The 16,493-nt window shown below is 44.0% G+C and overlaps 1 protein-coding gene across 3 annotated transcripts in view; it reads right to left on the reverse strand.

Moving 5' to 3' along the window:
- CHST11 (carbohydrate sulfotransferase 11) overlaps positions 1-16,493 on the reverse strand; it is a 274,744-nt gene that overhangs the window by 109,493 nt on the left and 148,758 nt on the right. The gene's annotated exons all lie outside the window — the stretch shown is intronic.

The raw sequence follows: 16,493 nt of genomic DNA on the forward strand, positions 1-16,493 counted from the left end.
TCAAAAGGAGTAGAATTAATAATTAATTAAACCTGACAAAGGATTCGAGTCTTTTTAGCCTGTGCATTGTGCTTCAAGACCATTTATGATTCAGTAAGAAGGTAAACTTTTCTCTTTAACATCAGTATTTTTTGTCCTTGCTGATGCAAACAGCCCAAATTGAAGTGGCACTGTCTGTCTTGTACACTGTGATTGTCAAAACAGGGCACAGAGCACCTGCAAAGTTGTGAGCACACCCTGCAAATATGAAAAGAAGGATTGACGGTTTTGTGGGGAAAGAATAGGACAGAGAGTCAGGTGTCCTGCCATTTATTCACAATTCATCCTCAAGCTTTCCTATTTGACTTCCGGTAAGATTCTCTCTAGGTGAAATTCACCCTTCCTAACAGAATGACAGTGTAATTGGACTTTGCCTAGATGACTAAGACAACTTCAGGGTAGAATTCACCCTGTCAACCCACGAGACAGACAACAGTTCTGTAGTTTGAAACTACTTCCGCACATAGATCGGCAAGATTGGGCTACTGAATTCATATAACACAGAGCCAAAAGCCCAGCCACAAACCTATACAATGTCCTCTTCAAGTTGGCTTATTAAGGCTGATGCTGAGGGTTAAGCAGCATGAAGGATCACTTACAGGGGCCTCTCTGCCTCATTCACCTCATCTGCAAAATGAGGACAATAATAATGATCTATCACACAGCGGTGGTGTGATTCTCAATTCATGAACATATCTAAGCCCAATGGATTTCCTTAAATAGAATGCACCACACAAGCTGCATGTAGCTTCAGTAATATAAGAAAAAAAATGCATTTGCACATGAAGTAATTGCAGCCATTTTTCCTTTTCTGGTACTTACATAACATGACCTGATCCAAAGCCCGCTGGAGTTCCATTGACTTCAGTGAGTTTTGGATCGGGCCCATAAATACTAAGTTCTGTGCACAAACTTGTGTGCAAATATGGGGTGTATGGCCATAAGAAGGCTGCATACACAACATCCGTTGTGTTCGCTAACAAACATGCATCTCAGCTCTCGAAAATGAGTGTTCAACAGCAACGTTCAAAATGTGGAGCTAAGTCACAAATTGTTTACAGATCATTTTTCAGATTCTACTACATTCACAGAAAGGCAGGTATAATGGAACACTCTCCTGTATTCACACCTTGCATGCTATTGCAATAATCTTTGTATAAAGTATGTCATGTAAGGTACTATATAAAAAATGCATAATTTGCTAGTCAGTATTTTATCCTGATAAAATATGTGTGGCAATATGGTGTGTGAAGTTATAAGATTTCCTTGTATGTCATTTTAAACACATTCCCAACCCTATAACCCTACCCAGCAGAAGTCAGGTTTATCCTAGACAACGGGGGAGGGGGGGAGGAGAGGAGGGGGGGAGAGAGGGAAGTGTGCTTGCCTTAATTTGCATTTAAACACTAAACAAACTCATCAAGCAGATGTTCAAATCAGAGGGGGAAGAAAAAAAGCAAGGAACAGTCTTCCACAGTGATTCTATCCCTTGGGTCTCAGCCAGAAATGTGTTTCAAGAGGAGGCCTGAAGCTGTTGGGGGGGGAGGGGGAGGGGGAGGACAGACACCAAGGCACCCCTCCCCTCTCTCTGCCCACCTCATTCTCCACCTGGAGCCTGTGATGAGAACACTTGCTTTGCAACTAAGATAGTTTAAGTATATATTAGCCAATGTTTTATCTTGTAACCATTTCTAACTTTTATGCCTCATTGCCTATATTCACTGAAAAGCGCTCTCTTCGTAATAAATAAACTTGGTTTACTTAAACTATCTTGGTTCCAAAGTTGTAGCAGTCACGCTGCAGTTACACAGACACTCTGGATATGGCTTGCATGCTTGAAGACTCTTTTTGGTAGTAGCCTAGCTGGGAGCTGCTACAAGGCTTTGTAAAGCAAGCACCACAGGGCTGCAGGCCAGGAGTGACACTGCCCTCCACTAGTCTGAATTGAAATCCTGGTATGTCACAGGGAGTCAAACTATGAAGTTAGGTTCTCAGCATAATTTTTGCTATATTCCCCATAAAATCAACACCAATTTCCATAAGCCACAGGAAAGAAATGGGGACTGGAGGGGTGGAGGGTGGAGTGCAGAAGAAAAGTATGGTGCACAGCTCTGTTTAGGCATCAGAGCCAATACAACTTGGTCTGGTTTGTTCTTGCATGAGTGGATTTTAAAGAGTCAAGACCACTGCATTAGGAAGGGACAATCCCCTCCTTCCCCGACATGATTTGATAGTCAAAAGTAACTCTCCCATTGCCTCCTTGAGTTTTTTGATGATGTTACACGTTTAAGCACAGCTGACACCTCACTATGAGCAAAATAAATTTACTCCTAATAAGCTAAATGGTTGAAGAAAAACGGTTAGGGGAAATACCAGAGCCAACCTTCAAAGTTGGGGAGAGAGAAAGGCAGGGGCCAGAAAAAGAGGGGGAAAAAAGATCATTTTAACCTATCCCCTCCCCACAACGCTGCCTATTCAAAAACTTTCTGTGGCTTTCCTACGTCTTAACTCACCATCTAACAAATACTAAGATTAGTCCTCAACTAGTGTAAATCAGTGGGACTACTCTCATCCTTAGGAGTTTGGCATTTGCTTAAGTGCTTTGCCGACTCCAGCAGTTTCTTTGTGCGCGTCAGAGACTCATAGACTTTAAGGTCAGAAGGGACCATTATGATCATCTAGTCTGACCCCCTGCACAATGCAGGCCACAAAATCTCACCCACTCCTCCTAGAATAATCCTCTCACCTATATCTCAGATATTGAAGCCTTCAAATACTTTAAAGGCCCCAACATGCAGAGAATCCTCCAGCTGTGATCTGTACCCCATGCTACAGAGGAAGGTGAAAAACCTCCAGGGCCTCTGCCAATCTACCCTGGAGGAAAATTCCTTCCCGACCCCAAATATGGCGATCAGCTAAACCCTGAGCATGTGGGCAAGACTCATCAGCCAGACACCCAGAAAGTTCTCTATAGTAACTCCTATCATCCCTCCATTGACCTATTTCCCACTGATAATGAATAGCCAATTAGTTACCAAGATCATGTTATCTCATCAAACCATCCCCTTCATAAACCCATCTAGTTTAATCTTGAAACCAGATAGATCTTTTGCCCCCACTACTTCCCTTGGAACTTGGCCTTGTTCCTCACAATGCACCAATAGGCTATTAGTGAAAAACCTGTTGTGGCTTATTGGGATATTATTTATCCTTGTGAGTGCCACCTGAAATAATCATATGCACTAAAACACAGACACATCTGCATGTAAAAAACATTTATCCTTTATCTGCAGTGTAGGGACACATATCAAAGGCAGGTGCTTCATAAAGCCTTTCCTTTGGCATTTGGATTCTGAAATTAGTACTGAGTCATGGATAATGGAAATGTATGTATGGGAAAGTGGTAATGCATCATGTGAATATCCAAATATATGGGATAAAACAATCTTATTAGGCTGCGCATTTTTGAACATGGATGTGGAAGGATTTTGTTGTTGTTGTTGTTCCTTGGCTGTAAACATGTGCACTGCAGAGACTGTTTTAAAGTGTCTGTTAAAGTGTGCATAGAGTGACTTTGGTATCTCCTAAGCCATGAAAATAAAACTATGCTCGGCTTCTAAATGACTCATAAGAGAAAATTCTTAGTTATTTTATAGAATGATGTCACTGTCAAAGAAAGGATAGCAGCAACTGTAGACTTAACTAATATTGCATCTCACCTTCACCACAGAGACCTTCATTCGATTTACAGTAAGTTGTTATATTTTGGAGATGTTCCAGGGCTTTGTATTTCAGTGTACCAATCCAGTGAAACATTTCTTTTCTCCTTCACCAGTGCTTATTATGAATATTTAATGTATTACAATGAACTGATAACTAACACTGTGCATCTGTTCTCTAGCATTGCATCCATCCATTGACATCAAGGCTTCAGTCCCAAAATATGACATTTAACTATATTGCTATGCAAATACAACCATATCAACTGATGTTTCATAAGTAAAATATATGCATGGCAGAAGCAAAGCATGACTTGAATAGATGAAAAATGTCGTCTCCCAGCTATAGATCTCAACTCTTGCTTCAGCAACTGATGTCAATTTCCCATGGCAGCCTGAATATTTGTCTATCTAATTAAATAAATACCCATTTGCTTTTGCTTATCCCCAGATGCTTGTCCAAAATGATCTGAAGATGGCATTCCACATTTACAGGAAAGAGGAGAAATATCTTGCATTAAGGTATCAATTTGCTAGTTAACTTCAGAGTCCTTGCCAATCTGCTCAGTGACCTTACTGTAATTTTGACTGCAGTAGTACGGTATTTCTTTGAATGCATCCCTATGGTCTGGGTTGGGGCATGGCTCCACCTCCTCTGGGTCTGTGGGTGGTCGCTCTGCCTCACTGCACACGTGGGTGCTGTACCTGGGGAAATCAGCTGAGTGACTGGTGTCGCAAATAAGCCCTCTGGCCAGGGAACACTGCACAAACACAGTCAGTGAGCCCAGGCCCTCGGTCAGAGCACAGCAGGAAACAGTTCAGGAGCTTGGGCCTAGACTCAGGCTGAGCCAATACTGTCAATAAGCCCAGGCCCTAACTCAGGGCGGGGCACCTCTGGTGGAGAGCCAACAAGCACAGGCATTTGGCCGAGGAACAGGATGGGAACTCACGGAAGGGATCTGGCTCCTCCAGCAGCTGGGCTCCAACTGAGCTCCTGGTCCTGCTTTTTTTAGTTCCTGTCCCAATGGGGCAAGTCTCCACCCACCAAGGCTCAAGGAAGGGTTGCTCTCCCTCTGAGTCTGTGAGCAGCCACGCCGCCTCACTACAATCCCAAAACTTGAGCATAATGTTTTGCTTTGATGTGATGGGCTTTAATACTTTGCAGTCTGAATGTTGCTCAGAGGTGATTTAAAATTGGAAGGAAAGTAACACTCCTCTGTGTGCATTTCTAGTGCCTGGAAAAACCCATAAGCTTCAGAGCATTGTAAACTGGTCAGCTCTCTTTGGTTTGGCTATAATACTCTGACTGTTGGGAGGCGGGGAACTGGGAACCTTTTCAGCATCACAAACTTTTCAACATTTTCTAACGCAACAGGCTGTCATGAACTGTGACAAAGAAAGGCAACACAACTGCTGTAATGAACTCTCCTAGTCATTAATGTTATGTGCCAGATGGGAGATCCTGATTAGATTCTTTAGGGGTATATTTGCACAGCGGGGCTAAAGTCAGCTACGTCACTTGCATAGTTTAAGTCGAAATAGCTTAACCTGGCTTTTGGCGCTGTCTACACAGCAGGAAGTTAAAGGAAGAATTCTCTTCCTTGGACTTCCCTTACTCCTCATGAAATGAGGAGAAAGAAGTCCTCCAGTTGGACAGTATTTTGAAATAAAGGCTTGTAGTGTAGTCATGCATTATGTTATTTCGGAATAACGTCAGCTATTTTGAAATAACGCTGCTGTATAGATGTACTCCAAGTGAAAGGTTGGCCCCACTGAAGTCAATAGAAGTTTTGCCACCAATTGAAGTGGGTGAGGATTTCAGTGACCTATTCCATCCATCACCATATCATAATTCGGTGACAGATAAAACATGATTAGGTCCCTGTGATGGGGCAAACAAGCCCCACACTAAAGGGCTGAGAGTAGCCCAGGCCCAGCTGGCTGAAAGGGCCCCGCCCTTACAGCCCTGCTGGGCATGCTCCCAGCTGGGCCAGTATATAAAGCAGGCAGTGGCCCAGCAGAGGGGAGAGCAGCTAGAGGTTAGGAGGAGCCAGGCTGCAAATCCAGTGTTCCTGCGGCATCTCGGGCCCCACTGAAGGCTGGCGTGGGACCCCGGGAGTGAAGCCGACCCCAACCCCATGGAGTAACGGGCACGCCTACCCTGCCAACTCCAGCCTTGGTAATGACCGCTGCCCCAACGGACAGGCTAGGAGAGGGGGGTGCCAGGGTGGTAGGAAGCGGCCCAGGGCAGAGGATTCCTAATCCAGCTTGGTGCGTAGCGGCTGGATTCCCCACCAAGCCGGCAGGACCTGGAGTCCCTGCCCACAGGGCCCTGGGCCAGGACCTGGTGGAGAGGGAGGGCCCGGGTCCCCCTACCACCCCATGCCGCACCTGGGGAGTCACTCAGGCCAGGAGAGGCTTTTTCCCCAGAACTAGGCCTGGGTACCGTATATGCCCTGAGAGAAGAGCCTGGACCAAGACACGGGCCAGTAGAAGGGGGCTGCAACCCATCAGGGGTGCCCCCCCTGACAGTCCCATCATAGTCTGGGACAGAACTGTGTTTTAAGCATGTTGGGACAATACCCTAAACCAGGTGCTTTCCTCTACAACATGGTTGCTAGGCGATCCTTTCATTTCAGGCAGCATTTGCAGAGGAACCATGTTTGAAAATCTTGGCAAACCACAAGACAGACCCAAGAAAACCAACAATAGAACACCACTTGTCATCACCTACAACCCCCAACTTAAACCTGTCCAACACATTATCAATAAACTACAGCCTATACTGGAACAGGATACCATACTCCAAGAAGCTCTGGGAGACAGACCCATAGTCTCCTATAGACAACCACCTAACCTCAAGATGATTCTTACCAACAACCACAGGACATACCACACTAATACCAACCCTGGTACCTTCCCTTGCAACAAACCCCGTTGCCAGCTTTGTCCACATATTCATTCTGCTGATACCATTATTGGACCTAACCAAGTGAGTTATAAGATCAGGAACACATATTCCTGCGCATCCAGAAATATAATTTATGCTATCATGGGCCGAAAGTGTCCATCTGCTGTGTACATTGGACAAACGTCTCAGACACTTCGCCAAAGGATTAATGCCCACAAAACAGATATCAGACAAGATCACAAAGAAAAAAACTATTTCTTGCCATTTCAACCAGAAAGGACACTGTCTCAACGACTTAACCACCTGCGTTCTTCTACAAAGACCTTTTACATCTGCACTTGAAAGGGAATCCTCTGAACTGTCATTCATGTTAAAATTCGACACTCTCCGGGGGGGCGGATTGAACAAAGACCCCAACTATCTTACCCATTACCAGGATAGCTTCCCCAATTATCACCTCTAATACCATTAGCTCACAGACATCTAACTTTCCCCACCTCTAATATCATTAATTCACAGACATTTACCTTCCTTCCCCCCCCCCCCGCATTCCCCTTCTGTTCTGAAATGTGATTTGTCCTTTTCATATGTGTTCATTTTTTTTAATTGTATCCTTTAGTATATATGGTTGTGACTATTTTCTTCCACTATTTGATCTGAGGAAGTGGGTCTGGCCCATGAAAGCTCGTCATCTAATAAACCATCTTGTTAGTCTTTAAAGTGCTACATAGTCCTGCATTTTGCTTCACATTCACTCATGGTAGGAATGGGCTAACACCAGGTTGAAAGAGATTTTTCACCTTATTGTTCCAGTTCAGTAGGACTCTAGATCTGAAACTCATGAATAAAAATGGTTCTAATGTGGACAAAGTTGACCCTGTTTTAGTGGGAATAGCATTTAAAATGAAACTGCCAGTTTAAGTAAAATGGATCAGCTTCTGGAACCCCACTCTGGTTACTTCCCCACCTCTTTAGTAGCACAAGCTGCTGGAAAGATGGCTTACCTGGCTACCTGGGAATTCCTCTTGCGTATACTCTGTTAAATTTAAAACAAAAAGCTAAACATTTACACACACTTGTACCTAACTTTTGTCCACCTTCCCTGCTCTTTTGAAATCTGGAGATGAAGGAGAACTAAGTAACTGTTGTGTATTCCTCAAATTAAGTGATTCAGCAGTTATAAAATGTAATCAGTGAACACAGACATCTTCCCAAATGCAATCCACCTCATACTGATACCGCCTATTTCCATATGAAAATACTACCAAAAGCACAGCAACTTCTGCAGCCGTGTAGTCTGTGGGGGTCCCTGACCACATTTTAACCTGGCTGCATCTGTAGTATTTCCAAAGGAGCGGTCATATATTTACTGCTGCATGTTTACTGTAGAGATCTTGAGTAAAACACAGCTGGCTATATTACTGAGACAATTGATGTTGCACAAATCTAAGAAGTCTTGTCAGTTAATCTGAAAGGTCAGCTCTCCACCCCTGGGCTGCACATTAGACATGCTACGTCTGTAAAAATAGGGACCGGGGAGTTGCACGCTGTGGACAAAACTGCAGATTTAACCTTCAATGATTTTTCATCTTCATTACCGAAATTGAGTTGGTTAACTGCAAATTGCAAGTCTCAGTAGACAGTTTTTGAGTGCCTTTCTTCCCTTGTTTTCTTAATAGGGCTTATTGGGACATATTACAGACCATTAGGAATAGGTGATTTGTAGCTAGACTCCCTGGAGTTAGAGAGGATTGTTTTTCCTTGATGCTTGAGACTTATGAATTGGCAGCATAGAATTAAAGCATCTCTCATAACAAAACATACAGAAGACCATGTGGATATAACAAACCAGAAGAGGCTGTAGTATGAATTGTTAGAAAATGTGAGCTGAGAGATTGGCTTGGGAGGCAGCCATTTGGCTGGCGGCGCTGAAGCACTTACTACAGAACGGATAGGATGTGCTGAGTCTCTAGAAAAGTATGTGGCAGACACCTTCATGTTAGCAATTTGCAGCTCTGGAGGGTGGGGGAAGGCATTTGCAAACACAAGAGCAGCCATGTTGGGTCAGATCTATGGTCCATCTAGCCCAGTAGCCTTGTCTTCCAACAGTGGCCAGACCAGTTGCTTCAAAGGCAATGAAAAGAACAGGGCAATTTTCAAGTTATCCACCCCCTGTAATCTAGTACCAGCATCTGGCAATCAGAGCTTTAGGGGCTCGCAGGGTGGTACTTTCGGCCCTCTTGGCTAATAGCCATTAATGGTCCTATCCTCCGTGGACTTATCTAGTTCTTTTTGGAACCTTGTTAGTGTCTAGGCCACGGGTGGGCAATAGATGGAAAGGGTGGAGCCTTGGAACAGCAGGAATTGAAAGGGCTCACGCCTTCCCTGCAGCTCCCAGGAATCACATCAGCCAGAGAGGCAGGAGCTGCAAGCCCTTCCAATTCCTGCAATTTAAAAGGCTCACAGCTCCGGCCCCATGCTAGTGCATTGTCTGGGAACCGGGGACCCACAAGCTCTTTCAGCTGCTTCTGTTTAAAGGGCTTACACCTTCCCTGGGGCTGTTGCTTGACAGCTGTGGGGAAAGCACAAGCCCTTTTAATAGAAGCAGTTGAAAGGGCTCGCGCGAATCCAGCTCCCAGGCAACGCACTGGGGTGGGGCCAGGAACAGATGCACAGGCTGGATCCCGCCCGCTGAGTGGCTTTGATGGGGTTTGGATCAGGGTCTTGATGTCCAGATTTCAAGTTTGTGCCAGTCCTCTGTCACATTGGGACTCGTAACCTTTGCCAGGCCTAAGTGCTGTTTTTATGTGGAATCTGGACACTCTCTTTAGTGGCCCGATTTGAAAACTGAGTTCCACACCATTCTTTGCTGTTTGGTTGGTTGTACCATTCAGAATCATCAGGCCTTTTGCCCACTTCTTTGTATGTTTCCATAGTGTGTTAAAATTACCATGATAGGGTACTAAAATAATAAATATAACAAAGAACAATTGGGAGAAATTAAAAACAGACTTCTTCATTGGAATGAAAAATTATATCTGAAAGATCAAAAATTATACTGAAAGACGGTTACGTACTTTCATTTCATTGAGGTCATGAACCTTTTATTAAAGATGAGGAGCCAAATCAACCCACTAACTCCAATATCTCAAATGGACTTATCCTGGGCAGGAATCTGGTTCTTTGACTGGTGGTGGTTACTGTACATACCTGTTTGTTTGATTTTTCTTGGCTTATGTAGGCATCCATCATGTCACAATGTAGGTTCTATAAAGGGCACTGCGTCAGAAAAACCCCTTGTGATAGGGTGGACTAGGCCTTGAGGCCTCCTACCTGCTAGAGTCCTCACAGATCTGCCACACCCCATCTCAGAAGAGGAGAGGGTACTCCAAGCTGCCCAATCGAGGGGAGGCCGGGGGGCAGAGAACAGCAGGCTAGTATAAAAAGAGCTTCAGGGCCCCAATGAGTTCAGTTCCTTGCTTGAGGTAGAAGAGCATGACTGGTGCATTTGACTGAAGGAGCAACAGGACCCCAGACAGAGCAGTGCTGGCAGAGTCCAGACGGAGAGAGAAAGCACTCTAGGCTGGCTGCTGGGATTCCACCAGGACAAGTCCTGAGGTAAGGGTGAGAATGTGCTGGAGCGATGGGGAAGTGCCCAGGGAATTGTAGCAGGATGCAGTTTATTTAGAGAGACACAGCAGATGGCTGCTATAGGATCCCTGAGCTAGGATCTGAGTAGTGGATGGGCCCATTAGGAAATAGTCTGCGGCATCCAGATGAGGGTTCGGAACAGGAGACTGGGGCCAAAAAGGCCCTTGGACAAAGATATTGCCTCTAGAGAGGGAGTCCGGGGCACCGCTCCATCCCAGAGCGGGGACAAGAGCCCAGAAAGGGTTGAGACACCATTCAAATAAGGGTACTGCACTAGGCCCTTCTGGACTGAGTGAGGAGCAAGCAAGCCCTGGGACAGAGCTGCAAATAGAGATGTTACAGAAGGCACTGAAAGAGGCCCCTGTCGGACCTGTAACCCCAAAAGGAGTTTACGTTTTAATTTCACATACAGACTGCGTGAGACTTAGCCGGAGGGCTGAGTTGCTGAAGTGTCATTGCAAGGCAGAGACAGAAGAGAGATACATGTGCTCTTCAAAGGGGGATGCTTGCAAGAGGCAAGTACCACCCGCTAAACTATCCGCAAGTGATTTCCTTAAATTCTAAAATGAGCTCTTATTTGTAATCTATAATTAATAATAAAGTATTCTCACTCCTATTACGCTTCTGCTAAGGCTAATGTAGTATTCCATTGCCCGGCAGCTGGTCTTCTGCTGCTTGCAAGCATGACAGTAAATAATATATGTGCATAAGGAGTCATCCATGGAGTAAAATCAATTAATTATTCTTTCATTGGTGGACATCTGCTACTTCAGCATCAGATAATTAGATGTACTGCTATCATTTACCTGGTGGTCTAGAGAGATAGGATTAAGCGGCCGTCATTTGGCATCGTATGCCGTCTTGTTTTACTAGCTCCCTATTCTGTATTTTACCCCTTGCTGAATTTTTATTGTGATCAATCAACAACCGCTATTATGAGCTGCTTTCACCATGTTACTATTATTTGCAAGAGCATATCTGCAAGTAAACACAGGAGCAAGATATTATCCTGTTTCTTATGAGCATGCATAGTGACTTTCCTTACCAACACCATTAATAAAAAAAGGGCATATAAAAACTTACACGCAACAAATGCATGGGCACATTTACAGTCATTTGTCTTTGAACATGTTGGTGATCAGGCCCTAATTTCTTCGATTTTAGCAAACTTGCAGGGCCGTGCACAGTCCCCATCTCAGGGCTTTTATAACAACATTTGACACAATGACAGGGATGGAGCAGTTACTACAGTAAGGGTGCTGAGCTACACCCCACTCCTTTCACTCTTCTCTGCACTCCTCACTACACCCTAGAGCTGGGCTATTGCTCCAGGAGGGGGCACATGGACAGGTGTAAGACAGCCAAGGCTGGTGCCACAGATGGGGTCAGGGGCACCATCCAGGACCTCGGACAAAACCTGGGCGTGCAGCACCCCTAGTTCCCATGCCTCTGCATAATTACTTCTGAGGTGGAAGATGGAGCCAGCATGTGCACCACACATCATAGCCAACTGAGGAGAGGAAAAAAATTGGCTGAGGGCACTGACATAACCCCATCTTCTCACCACAAGACCTTTCAAAAATCCTGAGAACTTTTGCCCCCCTCCAGATTATGAACCCTTTTAAAGATCCAAAGCTAATTTAAGATCCAAAGCTCTATTATACACATAGTAAATTACACAAGGTGTTTAATGTATCTGCCTCAGAATTATAATGGGCTGAGTTAACATCGCTGGGATGCAAATTTCTGATTGTAAGACAACTAAATATTCTAGAAATGAAGCTTAGATCACTAAGGTATCATCCATCCAGCAGCAGGTATTAGTGCCCACCAAGTCACCTTGTGGTGGGTAAGCCAGAGAAGAACAGAAAAATATTAATTCAGATGGAAGTGACTATGGCTGGTGTGGGCTGACATATATTGATCCTATGCAGAGAGCCAGACCCCAGGGTGATGATGTAGCATCTTCAGAAAGGGAACACTTGAAACTAATGGTTGAGCATTCCATCTTAGGCCTCCACAAGACATAACCTTCTAGCAACTCTTCAGAGGATGGACGTAACTTTTCAAAAGACAAAATAAATCACAGAAGTTTTGACCCATGATCAAATAAAAGGTCAGAAAATCTAAAGTTAGAAATTGAAGCATGTAAAATTTCCAATATCATTTCCTACAGCCTCTATGTAGACCCAGGGCTCTTCTTTGAAGGTGAGAAATAAGGATCAAATGCCAGATAGAAGGATGAGACAATATGCAGGCCAAACGCCTTTAACATGCAGTATGAATTTCACCTGCGCGGAAGTGCAGGGTCAAGGCCCCGTTTTGCATTTACCCTCATTTAACACTTTGTCCATTTTAGCTATTAATTACTCAGAAGTCGGTATTTTTTTCAGCTGGGCTGAACGGATCAGTGTCGCCCACTGATGTACTCAAGCTCAAACATGCTGTTGGCTCATTTTGAACTTTCGGTGACTTGAGCTCAATGGGCTGATCCGCAATTAACTGTTATTTTTAGAGCAGCGGGGCTGTACAAAGTCATGTAATTACAAGACACTGTGGCATGTGGCATTTTTCTAAGAATATGCTTTGCAAATATTTGTTTACCTATGTTTTCCTGAGGTTTGAAATACAAGGAAAACTCTACCAAATGAGTTTCTGCTGCATTTACAGAAGACTCTTAGTCGGGGCCCTCCTCACAAAAATCTGGGGCCCTAAGCAACTGAGCAGTCCCACCCCATGCAGCTCCTGCCTGGGGCATCTCTCCCTTCCCCACCCCACAGCTTACTAAGACTCAAGGGCTTCCCTGGGGCCAGAGCAGAGCTGCAGAGGCTGGGGGCTCCTCTCTGCCTGGAGTCTGGCTGCAGCAAGCCCTCTGATGGCCGAGAGGAACACATGGGGGAAAGGGCAGGGAAGCCCTGCAGCAGCTGCGGGTATACAAGCACATGGCTGCGCAGAGGCACCTAAAAATTTGGTGCCATAGGACAGCCCTGCACTTAGTCCATGTTCAATTATGCCTGTGTTTCCAATCCTGCCCACATACCCCCATAGTACAGCAACTTACTTCTGGGGGAATTCTACATTAAAAAAATTAATTTTACACACAATACTTTAAAATTCTGCCTATTTTATTTGCCAAAACACCACTATATAATCATGCCAGTTTCAATTATTGTGATAATTGATCTCAAAATACAGGCCAGCAACTATGTTTGTAAAGATAAAAACAAAAACAATTCCCTGGGAGTAGAGAATTCAACCCCTAGGACAACTCAGTGCCTGTTTCTCTGCCCCGTCCCCAGAACCCAGCCACAAGGCACCTCCCAGCCCAAAAAAAAAACCACACACACCTCCTATCCTCCAGAGCCCAGTGATCCAGAGGAAGAAACAATCTGAGCTTGTGGGAATTTTACTGCATGCGGCTGCCTCCTTCCTTCAGGATGGGTCAGAACTGCAGCTTCCCAGTACCCTCCAGCTCCATTCCCCTCCAGTAGACCCATTTTATTTAGAAGCGGGGCTCTGCAAGGTATAGCAGCCTCTAGTGGCACCAAGCAGCTTTGCAGCCAGTCTCTGGGAGAGTGGAAGGAGGAAATTCTGTGCAGAACATGAGTTTCTGCACAAATTCTGCGTTGCACAATGGCACAGACTTCCTACAGAAGTATACAATATCACAAGTCACCTCAAGCTGGAACCTCTCCCTTTTCCCTTTGAAGCCATGTGACAGAATCAGCCCATTCTATTGAAAAGGAAGGAAGGAAGGAACTTCCAATCCACGGGGTTACTCAGTAGGGCCAGTACAAGGCTATGCACTCATTTAAGTAAGTGGGATTTAAATGTTTCAAGGACATTGTGCTGGCCCTTCTGCTGAGCAGAGAATTGCACTCAATAGCCATTAATTTTTTCACTTCTCTGGAGAGGCTGTTTTTAAGGATGTCAATGACACCCAGCTTTGTTGGGGATCTTTTGCAATGAGGGCATCTATCCACTGAGAACTGGACTGAAACTTCTCAACCCTGTGCATGTAGGTCACTGGATATACATTAGACAAAAAACAAAGTTTGATTTCCTCTGGATTTGAACCAGTAAGATAAAAGTGAAGTTAAATGACTGTAAAAATAATTTATCCAACCAAGGGATTCAACAGAAAACACAGCATCTTCTAGCAACTCCATCAAAGAAGGGAGCAAACTGAATACACTGGCATGTATTTCTATAGCAGATACTACAGACCAGACCTTCAGCTGGTGTACATCAGTTCATCACCATCAAACTTTATGAATACAGGGAAATCTCTGTGCCAAACATAACAAGAACACTTTCTTCAGAATGGCATGATTGTATTAGCCACAAGAATATTACTCTCTTAGGATTATGGTGCTATCTAAATCCAATAGTAAAATTATTGCTCTTATTCATAGGGTTCAATCCGGCTTCTGTTTCCACTGATGGCAGCATTTGCATCAACTCTGAAAGCAGTTCTAGGTACAATAATAGCAGGTCTAACAGATAAGTAGGTACTACATTAGCTAACAGATGACGAGGCTGGACAGTTTTGAAAGCTGCGTGTTAGCATTCTGTAGGTGAGGGTGGCAAACTAACCAATAGGTTTCTCTTATTATTAGAACATGCAGTTCTAATAAAAACATGCAGTTGGACAAATTAAATATTTAAAGTTGCATATGTTGAAAGAATTGCAGCCTGTAGCAATCCAAAGCCGGAATGCTACAGGGCTCTCTCAGCCATTTACTCTGGTGTTTGAATTACGGAGCCTCCTTGGAGCTATATGTACCAGCAGTCCTTCATCTTATAAAAGGTAGCTAAACTGAATACCAAACAGATTACTATGGTTTTGTACGCAAGTGCATGTCACCTTTAGAATGAGCTTTTTAACTCCTACAATGCTTTATGATATGCCCAGACAATATGAAACATCCAACAGCATTTTTTCATAACAGAATGAGATTTGTTTTGCTGTCCTTGGCCAAAATTGTCTCGTTGGCTCATCCCCTAACTATCTTCACTACTGAGTGGTATGTTGCAACTCGCTGATCTCTGAGAAAATTGGAGAGAAAGTGTAAGAGTATGCTCATAATTCCCCTGACCACTGTTGGTGACCTCCTGGGAAGATTCTGACTCAACTTGAGAAACACTGCTCCAAACCATGATCTGTCCTCTTATCCTGCTAGCTTGCAGGTAGTAGTTAGGTTTTTCCCCCATCTCATAAAGAAGAATGTGTGTGACTGAATGGGAGGGTGGGGGAGAGAAATCAATGAAATAAATATTTCAGTGGAGATCCCCAAATCAACTTGTCATTAATATCTCCCCCTCCAGCCACTGTCTCGTTATGATTTCCCTGAAATATACACATTTGCATATTAACGGTAAAGTGTTGAATGGAAAACTGGGCTGCATATAAAATGCAGTCCCAAAAGCAGCTGAATATTCTACCTTTTTTTAAAATGTGCTAAGAACAGAAGATGCCAGTATACTGATGGAAATTGTGTGTGTGAAAAAAAATCATCTGCCTCGTTCAACACTGGCTGCGAGAAATGCTGTACTTATTCAAACACTGAATTTTCTGGCTCCCTCCACAAGAGAGATTGAGAAGGAATTCTAATGCTTTACTGAATACTTGAGCAAGAGGAAGAAAGGAAGGGAAGAGCATTAAGGGAGCTGCCAGCTGGGCTCACTGTTTGCAAAATGTTAGAAAGCCTTTAGTTCACCAAGTTTGCAAGGCGTCTGAGATTAACACCCTATGAGATATTTCCTCTGTTCTTTTCATATGGGATGACCTTTGGCAATGGGACTCTTAAATGGCAAGGAGAATTCACTTGATGCACAGTAGACCCTAGTCACAACAGACAAAACTTTCTTCTCTTTTGCTCTGTTTAAAAGCATTTCAAGGTTTTATTATTTTTCCTGTGCAGCAGCATGTCTGTTCCTGTTGAAGTTGCACTTTCCATTTAGCAACATGGACTGTACATTGCTTGTATCAAGTGTTATCACAAAAATGGGTAATTCAGTGTTCTCCGCTACATGTAGAACTGAGATTTAATTAGGAAATTAATACATGCTAATAAATACAAAATTATTGCATGCCTGCACTTTACTCCTCTGCATATTAGATATTGCATCTTTAGATTGTTGACAATACTTATAAATGTGTAAAAATCACT

This window comes from Pelodiscus sinensis, chromosome 1, assembly GCF_052426305.1.
Source record: "Pelodiscus sinensis isolate ZL-2025 chromosome 1, ASM5242630v1, whole genome shotgun sequence".
NCBI classification, from domain to species: Eukaryota; Metazoa; Chordata; order Testudines; family Trionychidae; genus Pelodiscus; species Pelodiscus sinensis.